This window comes from Pituophis catenifer, unplaced genomic scaffold (genome assembly GCF_029215685.1).
Source record: "Pituophis catenifer annectens isolate HBS135680 unplaced genomic scaffold, rPitCat1.0.hap2 SCAF_1, whole genome shotgun sequence".
NCBI classification, from domain to species: domain Eukaryota; kingdom Metazoa; phylum Chordata; class Lepidosauria; order Squamata; family Colubridae; genus Pituophis; species Pituophis catenifer.
The window spans coordinates 239,594,689-239,620,856 of record NW_027256881.1 but is presented as its reverse complement, the minus strand read 5'-3'; positions in this window follow the sequence as shown (position 1 = coordinate 239,620,856).

Below are 26,168 nucleotides of genomic sequence, written 5' to 3'. Positions count from 1 at the left end.
TCATCTCATCTCATCTCATCTCATCACATCTAATCACAGATTTTCTCCATGGCATTCTGTCCCTAATCTGATGCTTCAGATCTTCCAATGTTCTTGTTTTTTCCACCTTTCCCAGCATTGGAACTTTCTCCAGAGAGCAGGGTCTGCCCAATACGTTCAGAGTAGGATAACTTTAGCCTGGTTATTTGTCCTGAAGTGAGAACTCTGGGTTTAGTTGTCCAATGAACCATTGGTTTGTTTTCTTGGCTGGCCATGGTATTCTCAGGAGTCTTCTCCAACACCAACGTTCAAAACCATCAATACTCTTCTGCTTCTTCAACTTTCATTTCCATAAAGTACCACAGGGAGTACCATTGCTTACACAATTCTGCTATTTATAGATATAGACATATCATAGCATTTGAGTATCTTTTCCAAGACCTTCATGGCTACTCTAAGTGTTGTGTGCCTTCCGCCGTTCCCTTAAAACTTTCCTTTTTCAACAAGCCGGGCTGGCCTAACAAATCCTTTTAAATGATTTTAAATGATTTTAAATTCGTTTGTCTTTTTAAATTTTGGGCCAAATTGAGATATTTCCTTTTAATCTGTTCTTAATCTATGTATTATGTATTATGTATTTATGTGTTTTTACTTGGCTATACACTGCCCTGAGTCCCTAGGGAGAAGGGCGGTATATAAATCTAAAGTAAAATAAATAAAAATAAAAAATAAAAATATTTCTTGACCGCTTGTTCCTGTACTGTTGATGGTTGATCCTAAAAGGCAGAAACTGTCTAACACTTCACTATCTTCATTATCAGTTCTAAGGCTGGCTCTTCTATCTGTTGCCATTCATTTGGTCTTCTTTATATTGTATTTTATTCTCATTTTTTTTCCCCATTGTACTCCTTGGCTTTTATTATTAGAGCTTGCAAATCCTCTGCATTTTCAGCTATTAGGATAGCATCATCAGCTCAGCCCAGATTATTGATGTTTGTTCCTCCAGTTTTACAACCATGTACATCTTCTTCCAAATCAGTTTCCCTCAATATACAGTATATTCAGCATAGAGGTTGAATAAATAAGGGAGAATATATAGCCTTGTTGCCGTCCTTTGCCATCCTGGAACCAGCCTGCTCTGTTCGTGTTGAGCCTTCTCGACCAGTATATAAGCTTCTCATAAGAACAGTGAGATGTTCTGGGACTCCCATTTTTGTAAGCTTGTAAAGTAGCAATTCAGAATAAATTGCTAGGTAGATAAAACACAATTGTGCAAAGTGTTGTAAAAGAAATCAACAATGTTCAGAAATCTCAATCATGCAGGTTGAGGAACTCGGCCTCATGAAGATGATTTCTCAATGCTTTTTTCCCTCTCAGGTTTATCTTAATATCAAGTTAATCATTTAAGAATGATGGCACAACTGGAAGTAAGCCTGTAAAAGGATTATTGTCCATTCTACAACTTGTATGTGTAATTCTTAAAGTTTGCAAAATATTATTGAAAGTGAACTTGACAGTATATAGTATTTAAGAAAACATACAAGAATTAATTGATTTTAGATATAAAGATGATATTTTTTAAAGAAATGTTTAGAATTTTAAATGAATACAAAAGTGTTCTTCCTTTAAGGTCAAAGCATTTAAAAGAATACAGTGATTTTTGTTAATTTAGATGCTGATAGTTCAGTAAGATTAATATGTGTAAATAGAAATATATCATTCCCCACAACAGGGGAAAATGGATTTTGTTAAGATGGCAAAGTAAACTGTTTGAAACAAAGATATTATATTTGTTCTTATTTCTTTTAGGGTATTGCTTCTTGTTGTTATGCTCAAAATAGAAAAAGTGAATTTTAGAATTTAGTTTGAATATTTAATAATTGTGATTTATAGAACTGGTTTTCAATATTGACAGTTAATCTAAAAAGTAGATGTTGTGTAACTATTAGTATTTTACTGTGTTGGAAAGAGTTGGAAGTCAACATTTTTTCTTTTCTTTCTTCCCCCCTTTTTTGAACTTCCCTCCTTTTTAAAATGTTTATTTTCCTAAATCTTAAGAGACATGGTGGTGCTGACTGCTAACTGCCAGAAGTTCGACAATTTGAGTCTCACCGACTCAAGGTTGACTCAGCCTTCCATCCTTCTGAAGTCGGTAAAATGAGAATCCAGATTGTTGGAGGCAATATGCTGACTCTGTAAACCATTTATAGAGGGCTGTAAAGCACTGTGAAGTGGTATATAAATCTAAGTACTATTGCTGTTACTATTAATAAAAGGAGAGAGAAAAACATTAACATGGTTACAATGTACTAAAGCACAGATGGAAAACGGAGAGAAAAACAGTAGATGGAAACCAGAGAGAAAAACATCTGTCCCATTTTTTAAAGAAATGGTTTTGTGCACCTTTATTTATGAGAACTCAATTACTCCCTTAAGTGGTTACCCAAACAATAACTGGCATGATAGCAAAACATGATTGCAAGTTCTTCTCACCTGCAGTCATTGAAAAGATGCTGATAGTCTTAACGAAAATCTACCTACTTCCAACTGGTAGCAGCAATCTCCTGAGATACTGAGAAGCCCATAAACGTTTCTCCTGCCTTCTCAGCTCAGGGAAATCACTGTGAAGATGGTGCTTGTGACCAAAATATGTAAGTACCATTATCTAGGCAAAAAAGGAGCTGAAACGTTTTTCTTTCAGTCCAAAGCAAAAGACAGCATTTGGAACTGGCTCAGGCACACACTGTGCTAATTCACTGGAGCATAAGAAGGGAAAGTAGGGACAGCACATTCAGACTTGCAAAATTATAACCAATCATAATCAAAGTAGCTTTAGCCTTTCTGATTTTTTGGTCTGATCCATCTCATGGGGCTGACAAAGGCTGTGACTTCTTGCTAGTTCCAAGATGGAGAACAAAGCGGCTGCCTGCAATTGGCTGAGGAGTCAAGTTAGAACAGAAGGAAATTGCCAGGGGAAGAGAGACAGGAAAATAATTGAAATATACCTCATCTTCTTTGCCAGCAGTTGCTTTTCTCTTTGAAACTATTCATAAGAGCATAAACAGTGCCTGCTGGATTGACCCCCTGGCCCGTTAACTCCCAATTTTGTGTATTTATTTGTGAGTATACTGTTTAAACACACACATGCTCATTCCACTCTGAGCTTCCTCCCAGCCTACACCAAATTATCCTGCAAACTACTTCCCATCTTCTACTTCGAGTTATTGTCTTCCTGCAATGTTCCCTCTAATTTCTTATATCCATTGGTGGGATTTAATTTTTTTTACTACGGGTTCTATGGGCATGGCTTGGTGGGCATGGCTTGGTGGTCATGTGACTGGATGGCCGTGGCCAACTCGATGTCACTCATGTCAAGGGGCACTTTGCCTCGCCTTGCCTATCATGACCATGGGGATGCTGCAATGGTCGTAAGTGTGAAAAACAGTCATAAGTCACTTTTTTCAGTGCCACTGTAACTTTGAATGGTCACTGAATGAACTATTATAAATCAAGGATTACCTGTACAAAAATACAAACAGTTTCTTTGCTTGCAAAAGGCTGCCCTAAATACCAATCACTAAATTAGAAATACCTGCAAGCCAAAGTTATAAATCAGGCAGGGTGCCAGAGCACCTTGAGGAATTAAAATAGTTAAAATGCAATGATAACTATCAACAGCCAACTCTTGCTCATAAAGTGAAACCCTTTAGCAGAGAAGTCATTTAAGCTCTCCAGAAAGAGCATACACAGGAGAAGCAATCCTTAGATCCATTTGCACCACTTAAAGATACCAGCTGGTCTCACTCACCTCATAAGATATCCTAAGGAAATCATCCAGATTTAAGGAAAGATCACATGCCCCCCCCCCCGAAAGGCAGTAAAAAGATCAATGCCAAGCTTGCATCCTGCCTCTTGGAAGTAGACCCCAAAAGGACAGTGCCAAGAACCACTAAAGCAGTGAAGGAAGACCCCCCTCCCCAGATAGAAAAATCACTTGAGATAAGCCTAACTACAAAGAAAGCAATTAACACTAGAATGAAGCAAAAGAGCAAACACAGCAGCTTTTTCCTGTTAAACCAATTATCAAAACAAATAGACACAGGAACTAGCCAGATTTCTGAAGCTGCTTCTTTTCAGGAATAGAGATTAACATTTTTCCTTCCAACAAAGCTGAATAGGGAAAATTATCCCATCAATAAACACAAGATTAAACATCACCAAGCACAGAATTAAACTTCACCAAAAACCAGTTTTAGACCAAAAGTCAGAAAGGGTATGTAAACTCATGTGTGAATGTCAATCTTTCTAGCTAGCCAAGAAGCCTTGCTGAATGTCATTCATCTTGGTTGTCATTAAAAGCTTCTTTCTGGCAGCTCTGCTTCATTATTCAATTATTTCTTCAAAGTGTTGATCATTGTATTCTGGCTAAAAGAACTCCAACAGGGGAGTATTTCCTCCCAACAGCACTGTGAAAAGCTTAAAACAACTCTTCCCCTTTAAGAAAGTCAAGCAAAGTACCAACAAAGGGAAAAAAAAACTGGAGAAGCTCAGGCGACAGTAAGACTAGGCATACTGCCAAGAATGTAATAAAGGTTAACGGAGAGGCAGTTTCTGTAAGCAGGGCAATAAAGATTAGGCTAGAAACACCACTAGAATGTTGTAATTCCTTACAGGATTAACCCTGTAAAGTGGAAAAAAACAAAAGGAGATTTCTTCTAACAACCGGTTCTCCAAACTGCTTAGAAAGTTAACAACCAGTACTAGCGAATAGGTGCGAACCCCACATGTGGAAAAAATGTTTTGTGTGGTTTTTCCCAAATTAAGTTCACTTTTGTGTGACACCATTCAAAATGTATGTAAATTGAAAATACATGTAACAGTAACATGTTGAAGTATTAAAGTGTCGACACTAGAAAGTTAAATAGTATACGATATACCAGCTTTCAGTCATTGGGGACTCCTGCAACTGTCCCCCTACACTTTTCCTGGCAGCATTTTTCAGAAGTCACCGGGCAATTTCTCTGAGAAAAGTGACAAAGCCAAGGTCACCCAGCTGGCACTCTGTCCAAGGCAAGATTAGAACTCACCATCTCCTGGTTTCTACTCTGACACAATAATCACTACATCAAACACCTCACTAGTCACTGCTAACTGCAATTAAAAAGAAAAAACATTAAACAAAAAACATGTGAATTGCCCTTTCTCTTTCATCCATCCACCATTTTTCCTTTTTCTCTGGATGTATGCTGAACTTGTTTAAACTTTATGAATTTAGAACTTTATTTTTTAAAAAAATAAAATAAAATAATTATTTTTATAGCAGTGGACCTTGTGCAGCTTGAAACTTAACGGATATTAATTAAACCTTTTGGGAAGGTGTGTGTGTGTAGGAGAAATGAATTCAACTTTCAATTTTGGTTGAAGGAAAGAAATTAAACTTTTTTTGGCAGGAGAAGTTAATTCAACCATTTTAGGAGAGAGGTGCTCTGTCATGCTCTGAAGGCTCTGGAGTCTGGAGCCCGAGCAAGGCTGTTCCCTGTCATCTAAGGAAAAGGCCCCATGTTCACTGCCTCAGCTTCATTGCCCTGGCACTTGGTGCTGCTGCCTGGAGAGTGAGGGGAAATTCAGCCAGCATCATGGCAACGCCGAGCAATCTTTGCTGCTGCAATTAAGTTGAAGCAGCAAACTTGTGCAGGATTTATTATAAATTACAAGGCCGGTAATTTTCGGGATTACCACAAGTAGTCCTTTGTTTAGTAACTGCAATTGGTTCCAGAGAAACTGTCACTAAATGAAACACTTGTTAAGTGGCACAATCACTGAATGAACCATATGACAGAAAGAGAGAGAAAGAGATGCTGCCAGATAGCTGGTTGTTGCCACCATATTCAGATAAAATTGTCTCGTGCAGAAACACTAGCTTTACTCTCACTCCAGGGTATGTTGTTCTCAGGTGTGGAAATTTGGGAATAAGTGTACATATTGGTCAGAAAATGATTTTATTATAGTTTATGACTGTTTTTGACTATCAGTTTAACAGTTTTATTAGTTTATGTTATAACATACAAAGAAAATACAAAAGCAAATAATAGGAAAAACAGGGAACATAAAGGGAAAGGGAAAAGTGAGGAAAAGAAGGTGGGGAAAGAAAGAAAAGGCATTGACTTCTGACTCCCTTTTGTGCAGTAGAATAACATCAAACCTCAACATTTTACTTTTATATAATAGTTTAACCTAGCCATTTCTATAACAACAAATTGATAAAACCCAAAATCAAAGTTTCATTGTTTTCCACCTCAAAAACAAAATCCAGAAGTTGTTTCAAGGTAGAAATAAAAGTATTTGTATTTTTTTCTTTGACCAAAGCAGTCAATTTCGGCTAACTCCATCAATTTCATCCATTGTGGGGATCAAACTGTCCTTCCATTTCTGTGCAAGAGTAGTCTTGCTGCAGTCAACATAATATAACATCAAAGTTCAAAAAACAAATTCCAAGACTTTTTCCATTAAACCCCAAAGTAAAGTCTTTGGTTTTTTCTTTATATTCACTTTAATAATTTTCTGTATTAATATATGAATCCTACTCCAATATTTCTTTGCTTTATCACACATCCACCATAAATGATAAAAAAGTCCCTTCTTTACATGTGAATTTCCAACATTAATTGGAAATACCTTTATACATTCTTGACAACTTTTCTGGAGTTAAATACCAGTGATACATCATCTTATAGAATTTTTCTTTTAAGTTATAATTTAATCAGTGGTGAGATTCAAATAATTTAACAACCGGTTCTCTGCCCTAATGATTTCTTCCAACAACCAATTCACTAAACTGCTCAGAAAGTTAACAACCGGTTCTTCAGAAGTGGTGCAAACTGGCTGAATCCCACCATTGAATTTAATGTACATTTTAAACATTTCTCCCACATATTCTCCCTTTGTTCAAGCATTACATTATATCCAAAGTTCCTTGCCCACTGAATCATACACTGAATCATACACTTTCCAGATTTAAATTCAATAATTAAGCAATAATATGTTCTTCACTATCACCCATTAGGATTTTCAATTCATTTTTAATGAAGTCAAACCCAAAAACATTAAATCCAATAGTTTGGATAATGCTACTGAAGAGTTGAAAAGGATTCACAATTGTACAGTCTTTGGCTCTGTCCTGTGGTCAAACAACGCTACTGTAGTAAAAGAGACAGAAATAAACCTGATCTCTGCCTCTTTGTATAATAGCCCACACTGATAGACCAATCATAGGTGAATAAAATCAAAGCTATTTCTACCAGCAAGAGCAGAACACAATTTAGGCAGTCTTTATTTTAAAAATGGAAACGTTCAGCAGAGTCTACTGAAAATATAAAATCCTCTAAGAAGTTTAAATTCAAAATTTCAGAAATAGTTCCCACAGTGATTTCCAGTTTCTTTATTTTGGTTTGGATACACCAATTCCTCCCCTCCTCCCCTCCTCCCCTCCTCACCATCTTAAAGTCCCGGAGCAGGGGTGAAATCCAGCAGGTTCTGACAGGTTCTGGAGAACCGGTAGTGGAAATTTTGAGTAGTTTGGAGAACCGGCAAATACCACCTCTGACTGATCCCAGAGTGGGATGGGAATGGAGATTTTGCAATATCCTTCCCCCAGGGATGGGGATTTTGCAGTATCCTTCTCCTGGAGTGGGATGGAAATGGAGATTTTACAGTATCCTTCCCCTGCCAAGCCTGCCAAGTCACACCCACCAAGTTACTCCATACCCACCAAGCCATGCCCACAGAACCGGTAGTATAAAAAATTGAATTTCACCACTGTCCCGGAGCCTCAGAAATGATGATGTTTCCACAAAAAGGAAAAGGCAAACTGCAGTCAAAGGAAGCCTCATTTAGAATAAAAGTTAAATATTCAAAAGCTAATGTCTAAGAAGCAGTGGCAGACTTCATTGTCCATTTAAAATGGCTGCTTCTTCCACAGTAAACATATTTCTTGCTTACCCAGCTCTCATCCAGAGACTCACCCGATTACCTCTTCTTCTTCAAGAAGCTTTCTGAGAGTATCCAGCTATCCAGGGGAGCAAAACAGTTGATTTCCAGAACTTCCCCTTTCCCAGGAAAGTATCTTCTACCTTAGAAAACATTCTAAAGCATGAAACTGTGGAAAATCTATAGCAGTCCAAATGAAAGGCTACCAGTAAACCCCCAGACTTCTGACTGCTTTTAACTATTGTAAGGTCCCAAAATACACTTGAGTCACCAGAATGCCAAAGAGAGAGACTCAAGACGAGGCTTGCAAAAAAAAACCAGATTTTATTTATGGCCAAAAACAAAATACTGGGTGGAACTATATCCAGAACATACAGATACAATGCATGCGAGGAGATAGCCACACCTTGGGGAAGGTATGGCGTCCTTTTATACCCTCAGAGACGTCAGCTTAGTGCCCAACTCTGGCCTCCCAATCCAGGCCCGTGCATTCCTTGTTGCCCTGCAAGGGGGAATAGAAACTTCCCAATTAGTCATCTTGAGCATTTCTTTGTTTACTCAATTGGCCACTTAGGCCCCCTGGCCCTGGAAAGTAGGAGTCTATCCAGATCAACATAAATTAAGACTGAGATAGTACCATGCTCTTAGATGGCACAAGAAAGAAACAGGGAGAAGATTAATATGGGTTCAGGTCAAATGGCAGGGACATATGTCTGACAAATACCAGATACATTACAGGCCTAATAACAGAATATGTTTGTTACAGGAGATACAAATATAAAGGCATATGTGTATTACAAGAACCTAATGGTTACAGAATCTAGTATACCAGTATATCATATCCTAGCATTATTTATTATATCCTTATTATTGTTTCCCTTCATTCCACACTTTTTATTTAAATGATGGAATGCTTTCCATCGCGGGAATCATGTGACTATTCTTTGGATTAAAGGAATGAGACAAGGGAGAAGAAGGAAACCTCCAAGGGTTAACAATCATCAATTTTGCAAACAAAATTTGTGGAAATAATTTTTCCATACACACCTACTTTTGCTAAGAAATAGTGAACAGCAAGTCTATTCTGGGATATTGCTGTTTTCAACAGAGTGTTGTTTTAAACAGAGAGTGCTGTTTAACTAAGAAATTTAGAGCACTAGCAGTTGTATTAGGTATCATTGTAATCATTGGCTGTAACCTTACAATTCTATTCAGCATATAAAGGGAGTTCTATACCATCTTTTGCCCAGGTGGCTGGTCCGTATACCTGAACTATTATTTCTGGAGGCCACTCATCTTTCTATGGCCTACATCCACATAAATAGGTATACCCAGTTTTTCACCTTGTTGTATTGTCAGTAGAAAAAGGAAGAAAAATAGATTTCACAGTTCCTAATACACATGCTTCATACCATCGGCTAGGCAATTGCACATAGGCAAATTTTCCATTTATCCAATATAAGCCATCTGGAGCATGCCAATTAAGAGTTACCACATCCGTCCATAACCCACTCAGTCTAGGTATATTTTCAAATGGGTTACTAGGTTGTGTCAGGTTAATTCCAGACTGAAAAGTAACAATAAGCAAAGAAAACACCCTTACATGTAAAATGATTTTTTACACTGATCATTGCATTATATTCTCCTCATATTAGTCCTATGCATAAGAAAATTAGTCCCAAATATTGAACCATTGCATTAAATCAAATATAGAATTGATATCTATATCTTCAGGGATCATAATATCACTATCTCCTAGGACTACTGTGTTCAAGTCAGATTGACCTGATTCAATGTCTCAATTCTCCAGTGTAGGATAGATATATACATAGGAATAGAGTTTCTATGGGGAGCAATCCCTTGCACATTTACACAAGCACAGTGTCCTATTATTCCCCACAGGTGTGTATAAGTTCACAATTACAACAAGAGTAACAATAACATTCAGTGATACAGTTACAATCACGGGACCAACACAATCTGGAGAGTGTGAAGTTGCACAGCTGCTGTTGGGATCTTCAGGCAGAATAAGAGAGGCCACCACTCAAGCTGGAAAGTCCAAAAAGTTGCTACTCCTGCAACAAGAAAAATCACAAACAAAACCCATTCATACCACAATGACCACAGCAGTTTTTGGAAAAGTTTATTCTCAGCAGGTCTTCTTCAGGAATCATTTGCCACTCTTTAAGTTCTTCCACTGGTCCTTTTACACGGTCCACCCTTTGTCTTTAGGTTGGACTGCTGTTTCAGTAGTCAGCAGGACTTGGTAGGACCTGTCCCAGGCTTGGCTAAGTTTGTCCTCATATCAGGTTTTATCAGGACCCAATCACCAGGCTGGAACTTATGAACAGCAAAATCGAGAGGTAGGGTTTGAGCTAGGAGTCCTTTGATTCTGAGGTAAGATAAAGAAGAATAGAGGCCAAGTATACAGTTCTTTACAAACATGTCTTTAGTTTCATATTGTGGAATTTCCCCCATTCTGTCCAAACGTGGTAATCCAAACATCATTTGGCAAGGCAAGGCAAGGGTAAAGTTTTGGTTCACAGCAGAGATGATTTTGCATTCCATGGAACATGACATTCCCACTGCCTCCATTATTAATTGAAGCACTTTTGCAATAAAATGAGTCTCTTGGTTGCTGTCTATAGCTTCTACTTCTACTATATAGGTATATATAGGTATAGGTATAATATAGGTATTATCTGTTAATTTTGGTGACTACTGCTGAGTGGCTCTCATGGCTGGATAAGCCTCAACCCATCCAGTCAAGTGACCCACTATCACCAATAAATATCTAAGTCTCCCCACTTAAGTTAGTCTAATGAAATCAACTCAAATGCATTGAAATGGTCTCACACTAAAGTAGCCCTACCTTCTCTTTCTACTGCTCACATTTTCTTTAACTAGTACTTCTCACCTAACACTAAACATTCAGTTCTTTCTGCCGCTGCCCTCCTGGCTTCCAAGCTTCAAAGAAATTCAAAGCTTGATTTCACAAGCCTGTGCAAACCAACTTACCTAAATGTCTTCTCTTACCTGCTACCACTTTCTCTTCCCATCTATAAACAAATTAACTAGGAGCACTACGGCTCCTCCAAAAGTCAACTTTCTGCTTTCCTTCATTAACACTGCCATAGCTGCCACTGCTTGAACACAAACTGGAAATCCTTAACAGGCAGGATCTAACATTTTAGACAAAAATGCCACTGACTCTCTCTTACTACATATTGTAATTTCTAACTCATCTCTGTAACAATTCCTAAAAAGGCAGCAACTTGTGCTGCTAACAAACAAGCAAGCAAGCAAACAAACAAACAAACAAACGGATAGGATAGAGCACCTTGTCAAAATTGCATTCCGAGCCAAAAACAGTGAAACTGCAAAGGCAGGTATCAGATATCACCCTTTATCCTGCCTTTTTCAGGCTGGTTCAGCAGAGAACCAGCCCGCAGCCCCCCTTTTTCCTGCTTCTCTCCTCCTTTCATCTCTCAGCATCCTTTCAACAAAACAACCCTCTGCATTTCTCTGTAACCTCAACACACAGGCATTCACAGGTCTCAGGATCACTTTACTTTATGAGCTTCGGGACATCTCACACACACACATTCACATTTGTACTGCAATCAGACTTTTTGTATACATCAATTTCACATACAAAAATTTCATTTAATGCTTCCTCCATGCAAACCAAATTATTTCAGGGAGCTTTTCACAAGCCAATGCGCTCCATTTTCTAAATAGCTTTTTGTGTACTGTTGTTAGAGGGTCTCCTGCAGGTTTGGAAATGATTACATACCTACACATACACACACATACCATCAAACATTTCCAGACCTGTGGAGGTTATTTTTTGTTTTTTGTTTTAATTTTATTTCCTTGGGCAACCTATAGCTTATTCTTAAAGCAGTGGGAAAACTCAGAGAGCAGTTTAAATCATAAATATGATTGTGGGCCCTAACTACTTTCCATTTCCCACAGCTCCAAGCCGAGATGTTTACTTAATTTGCAGGCTGGCCAGATATATCACAATCAATTCTACATCTTAGTTCTTTCAGACTTCTCTGGCTCTTTTGAGAATGGTAAATTATCAAGATCTTTATAACATTGCAATATTTCTTTGCCACCCATAGATCTCTCTTTAGACACTAGATTGTTACTACGTGCCTCTGCCCTGGGGGTGTTCTGTGTGTTCTCATTCTAACTTGGACCTCTCAGCAATCGCTGGCCCATTTTAAAGATCAAGATGTATAAGAGGTATACACATCGTTTGCATTTAGCCAGGGCTCTCATGAGCAAGTTTGAACTCCACTTTTCTTTTTACAGACAACTTTTACTGCCACAACATTTTTCATTCATTTTTTTTATACTCTTTTTTTTTTGTTTTGTTTTTTCACAACTTGTTTGTAACGTGTTCCAGTGGGCTAACATAGCCAAATGGAGAACACGGCCCAATTCTTGTTACTAGTTATTTGTTCCAAACAGGCTACCAGCATGGTTGCCCATTTTTCTCAGGGGATTCCTTTCTGTCAGCTCGAAGCCTGACTAGACTCTCTTTCTTCCTGAGGAGATTTCCCACACCTTTCCGTCGGTGCGAAGCCTAACCAAACCCTCTCTTTTTCCCTAAGAGATTTCCCAGACCTCCCCTGCGGGTCCGAAGTTTGGTCAGAGCCCTCTCCTGCACTACAGATTCTTATTCCAACAGTCACACTCCTTTCAAAGCGATCGTCTCTGGCTGATCTCCTCTCAGATAATCAGAAACGCAGATTGGATCTCCGCACATCGCTTCGAGGGCAAACCTCTGAGGAATTTCCCTCATCTCATTCACACACTCACAAAGCAACACTCCCCTTCCCAAGAGAAAAAAAAATATACTCACCCAGAAGAGCTCAGTTCCATACCCCCCCCACAGTGCAAGCCTCTTTGTTAGGCGTTCAGGACAGGCAGGATCGGAGCCTGCCAGCAAATGACCAGATCAAAGTCACTGGATAAATTTTTCCAGGAGCGCTCTTGACTTCAGTACTGGTCCAAGCTGGTTTCTTCCGTCTGCCTTTAATGAAGGCCACCAAGCCTCAAAGCGGCTCAGTTTGTGGGAAGCTGAATGCAGCCACCTTGAAGAAACTTTGCCTTCAAGTCCCACTTCGGGCGCCAGAAATGTAAGGTCCCAAAATACACTTGAGTCACCAGAATGCCAAAGAGAGAGATTCAAGATGAGGCTTGCAAAAAAAACAGATTTTATTTATGGCCAAAAACAAAATACTGGGTGGAACTATATCCAGAACATACAGATACAATGCATGCGAGGAGATAGCCACACCTTGGGGAAGGTATGGCGTCCTTTTATACCCTCAGAGACGTCAGCTTAGTGCCCAACTCTGGCCTCCCAATCCAGGCCCGTGCATTCCTTGTTGCCCTGCAAGGGGGAATAGAAACTTCCCAATTAGTCATCTTGAGCATTTCTTTGTTTACTCAATTGGCCACTTAGGCCCCCTGGCCCTGGAAAGTAGGAGTCTATCCAGATCAACATAAATTAAGACTGAGATAGTACCATGCTCTTAGATGGCACAAGAAAGAAACAGGGAGAAGATTAATATGGGTTCAGGTCAAATGGCAGGGACATATGTCTGACAAATACCAGATACATTACAGGCCTAATAACAGAATATGTTTGTTACAGGAGATACAAATATAAAGGCACATGTGTATTACAAGAACCTAATGGTTACAGAATCTAGTATACCAGTATATCATATCCTAGCATTATTTATTATATCCTTATTATTGTTTCCCTTCACTATCATATTTGCAAATGTTATCCAGGGCAGTTGCTCATTGAAAACTACTGGAATTACTGTATTTATGTTTCTAGATGTAATATTATCTATGTTTTGTTATATTTTATATTATTTTCTAAAATATTGCTCAATTGCATTTTAATCTGCTTTGGGTCACCCTTGGGCCATGCCTCAAAGGAGAAGTAGCAATCACTCAGAGTCCTTTGGGCTGTTCCATCACTTCTCTATTACAGCACTTACTCTGAATTCATTCCTCTATTTGAATCAGATGCATGCTTTTGCTGAATAGGAATTAACTCTCATGGAAATGGCTCAGGATCTTCTTTTCCATTCTTTTCAGTTCCATGAACGTTGTGGGTAAAATCTGGTTCAAAGCTTACCATTGTGAATAAGAAATACAAAATCCTAAAATAGGCCTTCAACAAGGGAAGAAGGGTGAAGAGACATGAGAGCAGGGATGAAATCCAGCAGGTTCTGACAGGTTCTGGAGAACCGGCAGTGGAAATTTTGAGCAGTTCGGAGAACCGGCAGCAGAAATTTTGAGTAGTTTGGAGAACCGGCAAATACCACCTCTGACTGGGGGTGGGAATGGAGATTTTACAATATCCTTCCCCTGCCATGCCCACCAAGCCAAACCATGCCCACCAAACCATACCCACAGAACCAGTAGCAAAAAAATTTGGATTTCACAACTGCACAAGAGTTCTGAGATGGATGAAACAGAATGCTAGAGAGACTTTCGACTTCAGCTGAACTTTTAGCATGTTTCCTAATGAATATAAGCACTGCAAGTGACACATTCTCTCTTTTCTGCTTCTGGGTGCATCATAAAGATGTAGAAAAGTTTCTCAAAAATTTTCATTGAACTGCTTTGTTGCTATTTTTTAAGCTTGATGCCTCTTTTACAGTAGTCATGGAAATAAATTTAACAGCTGTTGAAATGGATCCTGGATTACAGAATGAGCCTAGGCCACATCAGCAGATACAAAACATAGCTGAGAAGCTAATCCATATGTCACCTATTTTGTCTTCATCTCTATGGAGATTCCATATATCTTTCTCACCCAGAACTTCCAGTCAGTGGTGGGATTCAAATAATTTAACAACTGGTTCTCTGCTGTAATGACCGGCTGGGTGGGTTGGCCAGGGGGTGTGACAGGCAGCACTCGGTCTCCTGCAACCCCCTGTGAGCAAAAACGGGCTGCAGTGGGGGGGGGACACGCCCCTGGTGCCCCCATTTTGGGTCTAGTAGGCCTCCCTGAAGCCTCCTGGGAGTGAAAACGGGCCGTGGGGCGGTGCTGTACCCCCATGCCCCCTTTTGGGCCTTCAAAGCCGGCATCATGATATGGCCAGCGATATGTCCAACAGCAAATGCATGGTATAATCTTGGTGGTGAAAGGCCTATAATAAACACAGGATAATGTTTTTTTAATGCCCAGCCAGAACCAGAAAAATGGTACTTTAGAAGTAAGAAAAGAAAACAAGAAAAATATGAAATCAATTTAATCTGAGAAGTAGTGCCAGGGTTTATATAAATGAAGATTCAATCATCCAGGCCAAAAGTACCTTAAAAGGTTAAATCATGGCAACTGGAGCAAAGTTTATTATTTAATAATAATATTATTATATTTAATAATATTTAATTAATTAATTAATTAATAATAATAATAATAAATCATTAATAATAATTATTAATTATTAATTATTAATTATTAATTATTAATTATTAATTATTAATTATTAATTATTAATTATTATTATTAATTATTAATTATTAATTATTATTAATTATTAATAATTATTAATTATTATTATATATAATATATATAAATAATAATAATTAATTATTAATAATAATTAATAATTATTATTAATAATAATAATAAATCATTCACTGGAAATTGTGCCAGAAGTTTGGATTTGAGTACAGCAAAAACCACTGGGAACATCAGGTTGAGAAAGTTTTAGAGAATGAGAAACTCAAGATCTTGTGGGACTTTAGGATTCAGACTGACAGGCACTTGGTCCACAACACACCTGACATAACAATAGTTGAAAAGAAAAAAGTATGGTTCATTGACATTGCAATACCTGGTGGTGCACGAATTGAAGATAAGCAGCAAGAAAAAATCACAAAGTACCAGGACTTACAAATTGAAGTTGAGCGACTGTGGAAAAAGAAATCGTGTGTTGTCCCGATTGTAATTGGAGCTCTTGGAGCAATACCCAAAGGGCTACCCCGCTATTTAGAAATTCTAAATTTGCCGGACTTGAACATTTTGACTCTACAAAAAACCACCTTACTCGGAACAGCTTACATCCTCCGACGATACCTTAACAGTTCCTAGGTCCTTGGTTAGGACTCGAGCTGCTGAGCTATTAACCAGCCTCAAAGGCTGTGAATCTCACTAAAGATTAACCAATAAATAAATAAATAAATAATAATAATAATAATAATAATATATTATTATTATTATTATTATTATTATTATTATTATTATTATTATTATTATTAAAATAATAATATTTAATAAATAAAGTTTATTTATTTCATTACTCATCCAAGTAACGTCTTCGGTCAAAATGAGAATTGGGATAGATGGTTTGTATAGCAAGAATTGGCTCTTTCCAATGACTCTCTGCCTATCCAAATTCTCATTTTGACTAAAGAAATTACTTGGATGAGTAATGAAATGTCTCAGTTTTAATAACTTGGTCCAGTTGCCATGATTTTACCCTTTAAGATAGTGGCAGGGTGAATAACTCACTCTGGATTATGAGTAAATTACTAAAGTAAGAGATCAAACAGAGACCTAAAATGTATGCTTTATATATCCATCTGGAACACAAAAATTAAATTAAACAAAAAACATAACATTAAATTAACTACCGTGTTTTACCAAAAATAAGACCCTGTCTTATATTTTTTTGAACCCTGAAAAAAGTGCTTGGCCTTATTGCCATGTGCTAAAAGCCCGATTGGGCTTATTATCAGGGGATGTCTTATTTGGGGGAAAACAGGGTAACAGTTATTAAAATGGACAATCAGAAATAGTTAAATGCACATTCCTAAACATGAATACAAAAGTAGCACAATTCAGTGAAACTTGCAATTCTAAATATATTTCCTAGGAAAAACTTGCCCAGCTTTCAGAGGTACTGAATTGCTGCTGCCCTAATCTCATTCTTTTATCCTCCTGATTGTGGGAGTCAAAATCCCAAACATCTGATGAGCACAGCACTGCAGAAGGTTTCTAGATAATAATTACAGTTGAACTTAAAGAGGTTTAGTTCTGAATAAGAAGAGTCTGAAGTGTGTTTCATATACAGATAGTCCTTGACATATGACCAGTCACTTAATGACTGTTTGAAGCTACTGCCTGTATAAATAGTCCTCAACCTAGTACCACAATTGAGTCTAAAATTTATGTTGCTAAGCGAGACAGTTGTTAAGTGAATTATGTCCTAATTACGTTAAGTGAATTTTACCACCTTTCTTGCCACAGATGTTAAGTGAATCACTACAGATGTTAAGTTAGTTACGTGAATCCAGCTTCCCCATTGATTTTTGCTCGTCAGAAGGTAACAAAAGGGAATCACTTAAACCCAGGACACTACAACCATCATAAATATGAGTCAGTTGTCAAGCGTCTGGATTTTGATCACATGACCATGGGGATGCTACAATGGTTGTAAGTGTGAAACCCAGTCATAAGTCATCCTTATCAGTGCCATTGTAACTTTGAATGGTTACTAAATGAACTGTTGTAAATCAAGAAATACCGGTACAGGATTTCCAACCATTGCAAAATGTTGCACATCCCTGAGCTGGCACATGATCTCATTTCAGGTGATTGATAATCATTTCACATTTAGATTTTTGAAATCAGATCCCTGTGTTTTAATCGATGTGGCTCTTTAAGAGTTTAAAAATATGAGATTTCATTTTGGAATTGCAGTAGCAATTTAGCTCTTTGTTCTCATCAAATCCTTATATTGAACACAAGAGGTCAGCAAAGAGCAAAAGATTAACTCTTTGCTGACCTCAATTAATTTATGCATACAGTTTATGATTTTAAATTGAAATGAAGCTATGCAATGTACTGCAGCACACCTTCAACTCAGTCTGTGCTTGGCAGCCCAGGACTTCTTCCACCATCCTGAAGCACCTCGTATTTCTTACATGGGATTTGTCCACTTAATAACCCACAATCCTTGCTTAACAACTGCAACCAGGAGTGTCGGGACTGTAGTCATTGAGTAAAGTGTTCATTTGACATCACACTTAACTACTGTTTCACTCAATGACCAAGATTCAGTCCCAATTGTGTTTGTAAATTGAGGAATACCTGTAAATAAAAGAATTTTAAAGGAATATATCTTCAAATAAAGCCTGGAGGAATATTGTCCATGGGTCGTGATGGGTCGGACACGACTTCGCAACTAACAACAACAATATCTTCAAATATACAAATCACAATAAAAGGTCAGAGGTCAGAATTGTATAGTCACTCTGAACTATTTCAGAATCCTTCAGTTTCCATTTCAAATTTTATTTCAGAATCTTTCAGTTCATTGAAATCTCTCCACTTTCAAAGAACCCTAAAAACTACCATTCTGGGAAAGCTTAATTCAAGGCAAAAGATGAGAATGAGACAGAATGCGACAGAAAAGGGAAACTAGGGTGGAATTAACAACCTCAGTAGTTTACAAAAAAAGAAAACATCCATACAACTTCAATTTACTATTTGACATAGGCACCTTTGACAGTGACATATTTCACTGTTACTATTTACTTCTCCATCCAGTGGACAAACATGGATTGGAAGTTGATTGATTGATTGGAAGTTGACCAGACCCTTCTGGGGGAAGTCATCTTCCCATCAACCCTCACTCCAAAAACAAGTCCATCCAGGGAAGCCAGACTCCATTTCCTTTAGCATTCTGAGGAAATTGAAGCACCAGGAAGAATCCAGCCTAACCCATGACACACATTCACCTGAAGACAAAAATCCACATCCCATACACACAGCATTGCTGGTGAGATTTAGATTTATCTGTATTTATTAATTGTTATGCTCACCAGCAACTCAACACTGCTTATTTTGTATTTGAGTTCTTATTGAGAATTTTCACCTTGAGTTGCCATGGGTGAGTAGGTGGCAATATACATATAAATAAATAAATAAATATTGTATGTATTTCTATTTTTTTCCAGTTTCACCCATCCTGTCCCTTTATTAAAGCAACCAGAACTATACATACAGTCTGTTTTATTGGAGGATAGGTGGGTTTAGCTGCATGTAAAGCTGCACACGGGGTAACATATAGTGAGAACAGAACATTATTTCTGATGGATCTTATTATTGGAGAAAAAACATACAGGTTTTTCTCCAATAATAAGGATTTAAATGTACAAGAATAAAAAAAACTCCCTTTTTATGACTCTGTAGTCCCTATTCAGGGTAGAGGTGTGGTGACTGGATGGAGCTGAGCATTTACTGCCTGGATGCCCTTCCTAACACCAGACAGAGTTCATAGCAGATATTTTTTTCTTTGCACCCTAGGAGAGAAACCACTATCTAGGATTAAACTCTCAACCTTCAGAGTGGGAGACAGACGTCTTCACCACTAGGCCATCATGCTGCTCATTTAAATATACAAGAATAATTTACAATAAATTGCATCCTATTTGCTTGTTAGTTTCTTTTTAAAAGTTATCAAAGTAAATAAACTTATATAAATTATAAATCTGCATCTATTATTTAAAGGTAATTAAGTATATATGCTGCCCTAAATCAATAGTTCAGTTTTAATCTGGATTATTGCTGTCACAATTGCTAAGTGACTCTTTTGATGGCTGTGCCAATCACCTACATTTGAATAGGTGGAAGACTATATTGGCATGAAACATATTGTCCCTATAGGTCAGGGGTCAGCAACCCGCGGTTCTGGAGCCGCATGTGGCTCTGCTGCGGCTCCCTGTTGCTGGTCAGCTCCACAATTGATAGGGCTTTCAGTTAGGACAGGTAGAGGAAAAAGGATGCATGCTAAGAGGGGACTCTATGGTGGGGAACGGACTTCCGGTCGGCTCCAGAATTGAATGGGGGCTTCTGGTTAGGACCTTTGTGGCTCTTTGAGTGTTTAAGGTTACTGACTCCTGCCATAGGTGATCCTTATTCTGACTCTATTGACTCTCTTGCTTCATATTTCAGACATGTTTCAGGACTATAATGTAGATTAGATTAAAAACTAATCCTATAGAAGTCAAGAACTATTTTTATTGGAACAGCTTTAAGTCAGAATGTGCTTCGCCCTGCCTCTCTTTATTTTTATGTGAACCAGGAAGAGGCTTCTCCAAGGCATTTTCTTAACTTTGTTTTTTGGCCTGGGCTCAAGCCCCCAACTATCTGGCCGTGGCAGCAGCTCCTTCTCCTACCTTCAAGGCCTTTTCCTCTGCCCTTTTCTGTCAGGGATAAATGCCTTGCCTCAGATCCAGGGCTGGAGGCAGGGGGGCTGGACAGGGTCCACCCTAACCCATTGACCCCTCCTTACCTTAGCCACGCCCCGGGGATACTTAAGGTCCAGCCATGCGGTCCTGGCTCAGTTCCAGAGTTGTACCTGCAATGATAAGATGCCTTGTTAATAAAGACTACTGATTTAAGGAGTACCTGTGTGATGGAGTTATTGGGCACGATCCTTGGACATCCTTAACAAAATGGTAGCAGAGGATGGTTAAATAGCCCAACCCTAATACTCCAGGATATGCCAGAGGACTCCATGCAGAGAACCACGACGAACAGGGTGAATACCAGGGCATTCACCAAGAAGATGGCAGAACGGCCTGCCCAACCCAAAGCTACGCAAGGAGAGGCACCCGAGATGAGCGGCCTACTCCACCACCCATGCACCCCAACCAGACACGACGAGGGGTGGAAAGAACCCGAGAGCCCAACGAGCGAGAAACACGACCTAAAAGAAAAACTCATAAAGCTAATAGACTCGGCACAAAGCAACACCAACCTCATCGCGAAATTCCGAAGCCTGGTCAAAGGCTGTGAAGCAGCGAGTGAGGAAGATGAAGACGAGTCGGACTACAGCGACGAAGACGCGGTAAGGGTAAACTGCCCCCACCAGAAACCCACCAAAAAGTCCGAAAAAGAATTTGCACCCTTTTCGCGGCAGCCATCTTGGGAGGTGATGTCACCAAAGATGGCCGACCAACCACCAATAGATTCCCAAGATTTAAATCTCATGGCGGGAATCGGGGCCTACTCGAAGGTGACCACCCAAAACTACCGCGACGAACAAGAAAACCCTAAGCCAAAGCCTATGAGCTCGCCTACCGAGCCCGAGGTCAACAGGGCAATAGAATTGGTCACCGCGGCCCTAGGGGACAAAATGAGGCTGCCGGACACCCACACCGGCGCCAGGCCAAAGCACCAAGGGAACACCAACATGAGGGGAGCCAGCACCGGTGACCACCCAGGGGAACAGATCGCTACTGCGCAGACCCAACACTACCCACGACTCCCAGGAGGCCCACCCATGGGGACGGAGCACCGAGGGCGATGGGGCTACTCACCCGACCGGCGACCGGGACCAGATCCAGGATCCACGGGACCGTCAGCAGGCAGGGGACGACCACCAGCGGGCAGAGGACTCAGCCCGACACCTGGAGGCAGCATCCACGCGAGGCCGGGCCATCCGGGACCATTCGCGGCCCCAGCGGGACTTCCGACCTTCACCGACAATCCTCATCGCTTCCCGGGGTTCCAGACGGCGATCCGAAGAGACTTCGACCAAGCGAGGCCGGCCAAAGAGGAACCGAAGGCCCATCCGGAAGATTGGGGCCTTCACCCGGGAGCTGCAGAGACGAGCTCCTCACTCCACGGCAGCTGGGCTGGAATGAACTTCAGGCATGCGCAATGCCTCCCTGCAAGAGAAACAGAGCGGGACATAGAGCTAGACCGATGCAGGCACATAGAAGCAAGTCAGTTCAGACTTGCCACAGTCATCCCTCTGCCTTATTGCGAGTATCCTTATGTGAGAAACCATGGACAGCGACACAATGTAAGTAATTTAACTTACAATTCAGGGACTTTACCAAGTGACTTTCCCAAACTAAGACTAGATGGGGAGAATTTTTTGGAGTGGAACCAACAGCTCCAAGTCACCCTGCTGAAGGAAGACCTGTTGTCCCTAGTTACTGATCCCCCAGAAAAACCTTTTGAATTAGATTGTACCTATCACAAGGCTTATTACATAGTCATTGCTAGCATCACCCCCAGCATTTACCCTAGCATTAGCCACCACCTAATGGCCCTAGAGGTGATACAGAGAATGCACAAACTGTTTTACTGTCAAAGCGTAGCAAGCACCACCAGACTCTCCAGGTAGTTCTATGCCACCAAGCTCAAGGCAGGGACCCCAATGAGCGAACATTTACTGTCTTTAAATGCCACCAGGGCCCAGCTGACTCAAAGGGGGGAGGTCATAAGTGAGAGAACCATGATCAGCATTATCGTGAACTCCCTGGACCCCAGCTGGGACACATTTATCACACAGATAGATAACCTTGGCTCAGGGAAACTCACACTGGAACTACTAATCAGTAAACTCATAGCTGAAGATAGCATTAGGAAAGACCGCTCACTAAGCCGTAGAGAGCAGAGACCCAGCAGAAGGGCCGAACCACAAGGTAGAAGCCAAAGAAACAGAGAGTGCTACATATGTGGTTCGAAGAACCACTACAAAAGGGACTGCCCTAGGAATGTTAGGGACAGGGACAGGTCACATCGGAGGGACAGGCCAGAACAAAGGGCGAGATACAGTGACAGACACTCACCAGATGATAGACACAGACGTAGAGACTCCCCCAGCCCTAGGGACAGGAGAAACTACAGGGACAGCTCCAGAGAGAGCCAAACTGGGTCACTGTATGGACTGGGTGACCAAGAACAACACACTGATCAGGACAGGAAAGAGGACACGTGGCTACTAGACTCGGGAGCCACCAACCACACCACATACGACCAAAACTCACTAACCTCTTTCACTAAGGAGAACTTTATAATAAAGGTGGCTAACCAAAACAATGTACAAGTGACAGGGAAAGGTAACACATACGTGCCAGGGATAGGAACAGTACAGGGAGTGCTATTAGTACCAAACCTACCCTACAACATCCTTGCCACACTGAAACTGAGCAAGGACAACAACATTGAGGTGACATTCAAAGAAGGGAAGGCACACATAACTAGAGGGGGCAAGAGCATAGGAAAAACAGTGATCAGTGGGGATTTACCATTTTTCCACCCAGTCAGAGACACACAGCCAAAGGTGAACAGCCACCTGAGGGCCAAATCCAACAACACACGCAACACAAATGAGGAGAACAACGATGAGGAAATAGAGGGGGTTAGCCACGCACACACAACTAGTGTCACAAGAAAACAGGGGCCACCTGGGGAAGGGAAGCCAGCGATAGGGAAGCCAATGCATGACAACTGTGCACACCTGTTACATAGGAGGTTAGGGCACATCAGTTTCCCTGTGGTACAAAAAATGATGGAATGCTCCGAAGATGTGAAAATAAAAAAATTGTGAGAACTATCTAGAGTGTTCTGTTTGTAAAAGCTCCAAGCTAAAAACCAAACCCAGACCCAAAAAATCAGTATGCACAACCAACTCAATTTTCCAACTTATACACATGGACCTAGTGGGACCACTAAGGCCCTCCATTAAATACAGAAAGAGGTTCTTCCTGAACATAGTGGACGATTTCAGCCACTATGGCTTCGTATACACCCTGAAGCACAAAGGTGAGGTATTCCAGAAATTTAAAGAATTCTATGCAAGGGTAGAAACACAACACAACACTAAGATCAGACAAATAATGACAGACCGGGGGTCTGAATTTTTGTCAAGCGACTTCTCGCGATGAAAGCACGTGGGGTAGTCCATTACACATCTTCTCCGTTCTCCGCCTTCAAAAATGGCATCGTAGAACGAAAAAATGGAACCCTACAGACCATGATGAAGCGCGCACTAGAGGATGCCGGTTTAGGGCAACATTTCTGGTCAGAAGCATTCATCTATTCAAACTATACATTAAACAGACTGTGGTCCAGTGTACTGAATAAAACTCCATATGAGTTGATGTACCAGAAGAAACCACAGGTGTCACACTTACACATATTTGGGGTCACAGCCGACGTGCACATCCCCAGGCAATTGAGACATAAGGGAGACAAAGTATCCAGAAGGTTGAGGTTCATGGGATATGAACCAGGGACAAAGGGATACAGATTCATAGGCAGTAATGACAGATTTGTAATATCACGAACAGCTGTCTTCCACGAGAACGCCAACTGGTCCAAGATACACCTCAACGAGGTGTCCCTTAGCAAGGAAGGCCCAGAAGATAACCAAAAGGGGACAGGGCATAACACAGGAAAGGCCACAGAAAGGAGAAGGGCAAACCCAAGAGGCAGGGAGTACAAGTTAAGGAATGGAAGGAGAACCACTCCTGCATTAAAGTGGACTCACTCACAGAGAAAGAAGCTAAGTACCTACATGACACCGAGACACCTCCCGCCAGGTCAGTCAGGGCAAACAGGGGTAAAGCACCAAAAAGGTTAGAGGACTACGTTTTATCCCTCCACACTAACCAACTAACCCCCAACACATACGAGGATGTGCTGAAGTTACCAGAGGGAGAGAGGACAAAGTGGGAACAAGCTATGGAGAGGGAAATGAGCAGCCTAAGGGAACTAAATGTATACACCCCCTCCGAGGTCCCAGAGGATAAAACACCCATAGGCACCAGGTGGGTCTACAAAATTAAAACATTAGAAGGAGATAAAGTCCTCTACAAAGCTAGACTAGTGGCACAAGGGTTCGCCCAAAAATACCCTGATGACTATACAGAGACATATTCCCCCACGGTCAGGGCCGAAAGTGTGAAATGTGCACTGGTAATTGCATCGCTACTTGGCCTAGAAGTACATCAGTTCGATGTACAAACTGCTTACCTGCACGCTGAGCTCGACAAGGAGATATATGTAAGAGCGCCACCCAGCCAAAGCACCAGGAAGGGGGAAACCTGGGTCCTAAACAGAAGCCTATATGGACTCAAACAATCAGGGAAATGCTGGTATGAGTGCTTGTCCAAGACTCTGAAATCCATGGGGTTCTCAGCCACCTCTGCTGACAACTGCTTCTTCATTAAGAAGGTAGGCAACTCTGTCGAATATGTCTTAATATACGTGGACGACATACTGTACATCAGCGACCAGTCCAGCGACTTTGCCAATGAGCTGGGGAGACACTTCTCGTTAAAGATACTGGGTAAAGTGGATAAATACCTGGGGGTACAAATTACAAAGACTGACAAAGGCTTCCAACTCTCACAAAAAGACAAAATATTGGAACTATTGCAAAAATGCAACATGGCAAACGCCAAAATGTGTGAGACACCAATGCAGCCAGATTTCATAAAGGACATGTACAATGAGGCTGAGGCATTCAAGGACAATACACTATATAGATCCACCATAGGTTCCCTATTATACATCGTGAACTGGACAAGGCCAGACATTGCCCTACCAGTTAACCTGCTATCTCGGCACGTAGGTAACCCCACTGTATACCACTGGGAAGCCATCAAAAGGGTGCTGAGATATCTAAAGCATAGCGCCAACGCCTGCCTATCATTAGAACCTGAGAACGCCACAAGACCCACACTCACATGCTACGCTGATGCTGACTGGGCTGGGGACGTGAAAAGTAGGAAGAGCACCTCAGGCTATATATTCTTCCTCAACAACAGCCCAGTACATTGGTACACAGGTAAGCAGAACCTGGTAGCCACATCCACAACAGAGGCCGAATACATATGCCTGTCCAAAGCCGCCAACAACCTGGTCTGGTTCGATGACCTGCTCACAAACATATGGGCGGAACCCAACTACCCAATAACCATACACGAGGACAATAAAGCTGCAGTGGAAATATCAAAGGCCGAAGCAGTTGGTCAGAGGTCGAGACATATCGATATAAAACATAAACTCGTTAGACAGTTCTCAAGCATAGGATTCATAAAGGTCATACACTGCGATACAGAAGAGCAGACAGCAGACATTTTAACGAAACCATTGCAAAATAAACAGCATACATATCTAACATCCAAATTGGGTGTCCTCCCAGAAACAACATCCCAGGTACACACATTCCAAGGGTACCTCGGCCAGGCATTTAGAGGGGGTTTTGTCAGGGATAAATGCCTTGCCTCAGATCCAGGGCTGGAGGCAGGGGGGCTGGACAAGCCAACCCCCAGGGTCCACCCTAACCCATTGACCCCTCCTTACCTTAGCCACGCCCCGGGGATACTTAAGGTCCAGCCATGCG